Here is a 7,500-nt window from a genome sequence, read left to right as displayed (position 1 = left end):
ACTGCGCATCATCAGTACAGTACATCAGCGTTTGAACAGGTGAACAATTAAACGGAAAAGCGAGTGGACACGCAAAATGAAGCGGATGTTGTCATTGATCACCTAGAGCGTAAGAGAAAGTGATGCGAGAGCGAGAAAGCGAGAGATATGGAGATAGAGTAAGTGAGACTGAGACAGAGAGAAAGATAGAGAGAGAGAGAGAGAGAGAGAGCGAAGGAAAAAACAAAGAAGGAGTAAACGATAATGGTAGAAGTGACAGAAGAACGAACCAAAGGGCAATATGAAGAACGGAAAACCGCTAGAGCGTCGCGGTTACCACTACATTTAACATCTAATGCATTAGTAGGAGGACGCCGCAAGAGCGAAAGACGCTTATCGTCGCTCCGTTATCCATAAACCACCTCGTGACACACATCTTCCTCGGTATGTCGGACACTTTACAGTTTCCCTCTCCCCCCCCAACCCCACCAAAGAGCCCAAATATCGAATCCTTGCGCGGGAATGATCGGTCGAGGACATGATCATGAGGACGATCAAAGAGGTTATCGTTTGTGACATTAGGTACCCGGCTGGCACCTTTCTCTTTCTCTCTCTCTCTCTCTCTCTCTCTCTCTCTCTCTCTCTCTCTCTCTCTCTATCATTCTCTATATATATATATAGATAGACTGGGGTCTACGGAACTCACTGAGCTACGCTGATCGCTAGACCACACTGGCACTGGTATTGCAATTGCTGATTGTCTCTAGTATTAGTATCCAAAGGGCTGGCGTGGCTTTGACTGAGCTTGGGTTGGTTTGGGTTTGAGGCGCAGCCGAGCCGAGCCGAGCCGAGGTGGTGCTGGTTGCTGGTAACGGTGTGTCTGTGTGTCTGGCTCGGTCTGGCATCTCCATCCCTATGCATCCCTATCTATCCACCGAGAGCAAATGCCATCCGCGACAATTGCCCGCGTTGTTGCATTTCGCACGTACTGTTACTTTCTACTGCGATCGAAGAGTACTCGATCGCTCTGCACATGCTTATCTGTGTGTTTACCTGTGTGAGTTCTGTATGGTGGATGCCTTGCCTTGTGGCCGAACGACAAGATCAACGTACATATTGGGGCTGGTATTAGTATCCCAGCAGCTGCATTCGCTCATTCAATCGGCTATCGTCTAGAGGATATTATTGATAGGGGTGTTTGTCTCTCTCTCTCTTTCTCTCTCTCTATTGTTTCTGGTTGCCCTCTAGCCTCCCGATTCCTCGCCTCAGCTGATTGTTTCCGAACGTTCATCTATCCTACACCAAACTCCCTAACTCCCATTTGCAGCTCTGGGCAACAAATAAATATTTGCGGATTTACGGTTAGCAGTTTTTTCAATTTACGGGTACGGAGTTTCTTGTGTCGTTACCTTAAACGATAGCGATCGAACTAGCTCTTTTGCATGATGCAAATGACTTGGTGCGCGCGCGCTTCTTTAATACCCTGTTTCAGTTTAATGGTTTGCCTTACACATGTAACACGCGACTGCGACCCCCCCCCCCCCCCCCCCGATTGATTTTCAATGCATCTTACTTGCTAAAAGTCGAAAAAGTTGGAATTGTGTTGGAAATCGGTGTATGTATGTGTGTGTGTGTGCGTGTGTGTGTGTGTGTTGTTGTATGAGTGTTCGACACATAGTTTGAACAGTGAAGCTGGCCAGCCTCCACGACATGGACATGCGTCTGCTGCCATGCCGGCTGCTGGAAAAGGAATACTTGAACTTGAACGACGCGTCGCATCTCCACTCCTACCGCCGATCGTGTACGGATGACAGGATTGTCTGCAGAATTGTCTTTATCGTCGTCGTCGTCTCAAACCAACAACCAACTCATAACGAGGTGACCGAGATGGTCTGCGTCAAGCTGGCACCACTGGCTGGGCTGCTGTTTCCCTGAGATTGCTTGACCGCCGCCGGAAGCAGTTCGGCGATCGCTCGCTCCTGCAGATCGATTCCGTCGATCGATGCGTGCGATGGTGTTTTGGGGGCTCGTGCCGGCGTACTGCTGGCGGCTAGACACTCGCCAGCACCCGGCGGTTCCCACCGTTCACCGGCGTCATCCCCGTCACTGCCGCTGACCCACTCAGCGATGATGGCAGCTTCGGGCTTCGGGGTGGCGGCACCCGTCGGTGTCTCCGCCGCCACCGCCGCCGCCGCTGCCATCGTTTTCTTCGATCCCTGCCGTCGGTTCGCCGTTCGCGGTTCGAAGCGTCATCTGCAACCGCCGGCGGCATCCGCATCCGCATCGGTATCGTCGCGATCGGGCTCGTCGCGATCGGTCCGCGGTGCCGACAGGGCGTTGGCTGTCGGCGTGAAGGCGGACGGGCTGTACGAGTGGTTGGTGGTGGTGTTGTTGTGCGTCGAGTTTTTCTTCAGCAGCAGATTGAGCTTGACGCGCTTCGAGCAGAGACAGCGCAGGATGATGCGCTTGAACGCCTGCCGGAAGTCCTTGGAGAACAGGGCATAGATGAACGGGTTGACCGCCGAGTTGCAGTAACCGAGCCAGAATAGGACCGAAAATAGCAGCTCGTTGATGCAGTCACCGCAGAACGGGCGCACCAGGTACATGGTGAAGAACGGGAGCCAGCAGAAGATGAACCCACCGACGATGATGCCGAGCGTCTTGGCTGCCTTCGTCTCCATCCGGAAGCGCTTCACCTGTACCTTCAGGTGCCGTTTGCCCAGCTTCTTGGACGAGTTGGGCGACAGGTCGCGGGACACACCGACCGGTGCCTCCTTGAACACGCTCTTCCGCCGGTTGCTCGACTGGTGGTGGTGGTGGTGATGGTGGTGATGGTGATGCCGGCCTGTCTGCTGCTGCTGCTGCTCTTGCGTATGTTGTTGGGTTGAATGGTACCGCTGGTTGTCGAGGGACAGTTTGGAGCGGCTCATCGAACCCGTCGTCGGCGTCGTTGGCGTCATCGGCAGCACGCTACCACTAGAGGGCCGCGAAATCGAGATCTGGGGAGCGGGGGAGAGGGTGCGCCGAGGAGCTCGACGGTGTGACGGTGCCGCTCGGCTGGCTGCCGGTTCCCAGCAGCGGGGGTGCCCGCGCCCCGGGCGGCCCCCCCAGTGGCGAGCTGCCCTCGAGCGACATGCGTACCGCGTTCTGCGCCCGAATAGTCGACTCCATCAAGGACGCTACCCCTTTGCCGCGGTGCATGCGCAAGGTCAAACTATCGTCGAGATTGTTTTTGCCACCTAGAACAGTACCGAGGGCGGTTTGATGTGGAGTGAGGTGTAGGGTGGGGGTGGTGGGAGGGTCAGGGTGGAGGACAGAGAGAAAGAAAGAGAGAGACAGAGAGAGAGAGGGAGAGAGAGAGAGAGCGAGAGAGAGAGAGAGAGAGAGAGCGAGACAGAGAGAAAGAGAGAGAGAGAGAGAGAGAGAGAGAGAGAGAGAGAGAGAGAGAGAGAGAAGAAGAAAGGAATTCGGAGAGTGTACAGTGTGGGAAGAAGGATATGGAGAGGAATATGATGGGGCGGGCGAGAGGAAGGTAGGGAGGGAAGAGAAGAAGGGGAAACAGGTGGGAATTACGAGTGGGAGAGTGGCAGAGTGGGAGCGGGACGCCGCAAGCCGGTCAGGTAGCCCACGGCAGGCGTTTGCAGCCGATCCAGACGTCGACGTTGGACGATGGTTCCGCAATATCCAACACATACACACACGCACGCACACACACACACACAATCGCGCATACGTGCACACACACGGCACACGCACAATGGTGCGGGCGACGTGGACGTAGGAGGACGAAGGATTGCGGTCGGTTCAGAGAGAGAGAGAGCGTTGGGTTGGGCGAGGGATCGAGGGTGGCGGTGGTGGTGGTGGTGGTGGTGGTGGGTGGAGAGAATGAGAAGAAGAGCTTATTGAATAAATCCGTCGTCAAGAGCCCACCTGGGGTTAGAAAGTTGAAAGGAGCACGAGCGGAAAACCAGGGGTGGAAGGAAGATGGGGGGGGGGGGGGTGGCGAAGGGTTGGTGATGAGGTGTTGGTGTTCGGTGAAGGTAGTGTAGTGGCTGATGATCACTGTTGCACTGTCCGGTCGCGGGAAATGGGGAAATGGGGGCGCCTTTCCTGTGTGTGTATGTGTGTGTGTGTGGGTGTGTGTGTGTGTGGGTGGGTGGGTGTGATGAGTGTGGGATATGGTAGTGTGTAGGAGTTTGTCCTGAGGATGCAGTTAAAATGGTTGTGCATGCGTGTATGTGTGTGTGCGTGTGTGTGTGTGTGTGTGCGCGTGTGTGTGTATCTGTTGTCTTCGTGTCTGCATCACTTGTAGTAACACACCATCCACACATACACCCCATAAATGACGGCCCTGGAGGTGCGGTCTTTCTACTTATAGTAGTAGTAGCTGGTTAGTAGCTGGTTGATCCTGCTGCTGCGTCCCGATGTGATGTGAGGGGGTTAGTGGGCAATCGTTGCGCTAGTCTGTGCTGTGTACTTCTACGGAGCCCATAACCGCTGTACCCGGAATCAGAGCACGATTTTCTAATCGCTTCCTTTTGATGCTTTTTCTTTACGGACTCTTCCGAATGGCCGATCGGCGTCCTGGCTACCATTGGGCACCTGACTCCCGGGCACTTCCGGACGAATGCATAGAGTTTGACTTCATGACTTCACCATTAGACCAGGAAGAGAATCGCTGGATTAACGAATCCACTGACAGTGAATGCCCTCGATTTGATTTGCCCCATCTCGACCGTTATAGACGTTAAGGGAGCGCTATATACCCGATAGACGTTCATTTCATCCACTACTCACACTACTCGGAATTCTCGTCCATCCGTCTCCAGACGCCGGACGTTCAGTTCGCGCACAAAAGAAACCAAAACGAGGAAAACGGACGGATTCGTGTAGTGGCAGTGTTTGGATTCAGCGTTTTTTGTGATTCAGTGTTGACTTGTGGCGTGTGGTTAAGTATATGTACATCCCACAAAAACCCCCCCCGCCTGCCGACTACGCATCCACGATGAATCATCATCGTGGCGTTGGCGATAGATAGGGCGAGGCGAGCTGCTGGGCAATGGGCTGAACAGATGCCCGGGCGCTACAACAACAACCTTCAATATATAGCAGCACGCAGCGCTTGGTATGGTCGGGATTAGCAACCGGTCTAGCATCGCCAACTGCGGCTCGCGAAAATGTTTTCTCTTTCTGTCTGTCTGTCTGTTTCTCTCTCTCTCTCTCTCTCTCTCTCTCTCTCTCTTCAGCTAGTGGTTTTGGCGGTTGCCAGATCCACCGATTGATGGATCAGCGCTAGGAGACGTAGCTATTACTTTGGTGTGATAAGCATTGTAGCAGAATATGTAGAATGTGGTGAAGTATTGTGTTGTTTTCTGTTAGTTCCCTTGTGGTGGTGGCTATGGTTGTTGTTGTTGTTGTTGTGGTGGTTATTATTGTTGCTGTTGCCGTTGTTGTTGTTGATAATGATGATGATGGTGGCTGTTGGATCTGGGGTGGTTGTTTGCTTGTTTGGCTGTTGGTTGCTGTGCTGCTGTGCTACTGTTATTTTGATGTAGTATTGATGGGTTTTCGTGGGTTTAGTTTGTTACATGGGATATCAATTCATTCCGTTGCAGCGAACGTACGTTTTAGGAAACATGGAAACACGGCGCACACATAGTTTTTTTTTTTGCCATAAATGCGCTATTTCTGTCATACTTGGTATGTACACATTCGTTCGTTCATGGTTGCGGTCATGGACACATGCACATACACTAGAATTTATTGGATGGCGCTGAATGGGAACTGTTTAGCTAAGGTAACTTTCGAAAAACTGTTCGATTTGGCTCGGCAACGGAGAAACATACCATAATAGAACAACTGTTAGTTATAAAAAAAAACACACACACACACACACACGACCACGCTTACACGACCGGTTGAAGGAAAATAACAAACAATACCATAGTTAAGATACAACACACGATCCGCACTTTCGCCTCAAAAATAACATACTTTTGTTGCATATATTGGGTACAATCGTAAACTCAATTCATTTCTATATACATTTATCGTATATTGTGTGTAAGTGATGTGTATTTGATGTAAGACGCGCGCGCGCGCGTCTCCTTGGTGTACATTAGAGGTAGTATAACGATAATTGACTATGATCTTTTTGTTTTGTTTTTTGGTTTCCAAAATGCAGAACATACGAAACACAACTTCTTCCTCATTCCATATAACAAACGCAAGCTTAGTTTAGTCAACAGCATTCCGGGATTCAGCCTTGTTTACACGACGTCGCAAACGAGCAGCGCCAGTTTATGATGAAAAAAAACCATGGAAACCGTGCAAAAAACTGTAAAAAAACGTTTATAGGTCGTTTACAGGGGGGGAGATGGGGGAGGGCCCTGTAACCAGCGTTTTTTTTTGTTGTTGTTATTTTGCGCTCGCTGTATGTGTGCTTTCATCCAGTTTATCTCTGCAAATGCATCCTCGTTTCCTCGGCCCGGGGAGAAGGAATCAAAATGGAATGAATGAGAGGATGGTTCGCTTGGTCCGTTTTTGCCTTTGGTGCTTTTGTGCTGTGTTTTCGCTTCGTGTAAACCACGAGCTTGCGCGCGCGCGCGCATCCGCGCCATTTTTTCGGTTTCGGGTAACACCCGCAACACGCAACACATTCAACTCGCCCAAGAATGTTTTGGTTAAATTACTTATGACTCAGTGCACGATCTCTTGCTCAGGCAAGCTCAGCGCTACTTCGTCGTCGTCGCCGTCGTCGTCGTCGCACGTCGAAAGTCCGATGTTTATGTTTAGTCAGGTCAGGTCAAGTCCCGTGCCGTTTGGATGGCGGCATGCTTTAAGGGGGGGCTTCGGTATTTTATTTTATTTCTTCGCATTTACTTTTTACATTTTATTATGAGTGCTTATCCTTTCAAGAGTATTGTGTAAAATTTTGGGATCAATCGAAGCAAAACTGACAAAGATATGGATTTTTGAAAATCCGCCTTTCATACAAGGCTCAAAGCATCTCTCGACTTTGAATCGCGATTCCCAAAACCTCAAAGTCGGTGCCCATCGTAGCATAAAAACTACTGGACCGATCGATTTGAAATTTTGAACACATAATCTCTACACTATTTGCTAGGTAGCCCCGAGTTTTTATAAAAGTTGTTGATACTTTTTTTTAAATATTGTTTTTGATTATGTAGAGTATCGTTTTTTGAGGCAATATCGAAAAATGCATCACTTTTTCAACTTCTAAAATCTGCCAAAAATCGAAAAATAGGAAATGTTACAATAACTCGACGGGGCTACCTGGATAAACTTATAAGCTAACAAAAGAATATTCATTTGAATATTTCTGATGACCCAGCACGTGGCTATGATGAGCACCGCAAAAAGTACATTTTTGCAAACTTGCCTTTCTAGACTGGATGCTATGAACGTAGTTTTGAACAAATCTTCCCCAAAATAGAGCCAAATATTCTTGAAAAGTTGTAGTTTAATATGATATTGTTTTGAAAAAAATTAGTTGGATCA

General features: G+C 50.0%; 1 protein-coding gene across 4 annotated transcripts in view; it reads right to left on the bottom strand.

Moving 5' to 3' along the window:
* The window catches only part of LOC125957184 (octopamine receptor Oamb), a 47,341-nt gene that overhangs the window by 5,295 nt on the left and 34,546 nt on the right, over positions 1–7,500 (bottom strand). The window lies entirely within an intron of this gene.

The sequence above is a fragment of the Anopheles darlingi genome, chromosome X (genome assembly GCF_943734745.1).
Source record: "Anopheles darlingi chromosome X, idAnoDarlMG_H_01, whole genome shotgun sequence".
Classification (NCBI taxonomy): Eukaryota; Metazoa; Arthropoda; class Insecta; order Diptera; family Culicidae; genus Anopheles; species Anopheles darlingi.
Note: the sequence above shows the minus strand (reverse complement) of the source record. Positions and strands in the feature narration are given on the sequence as shown.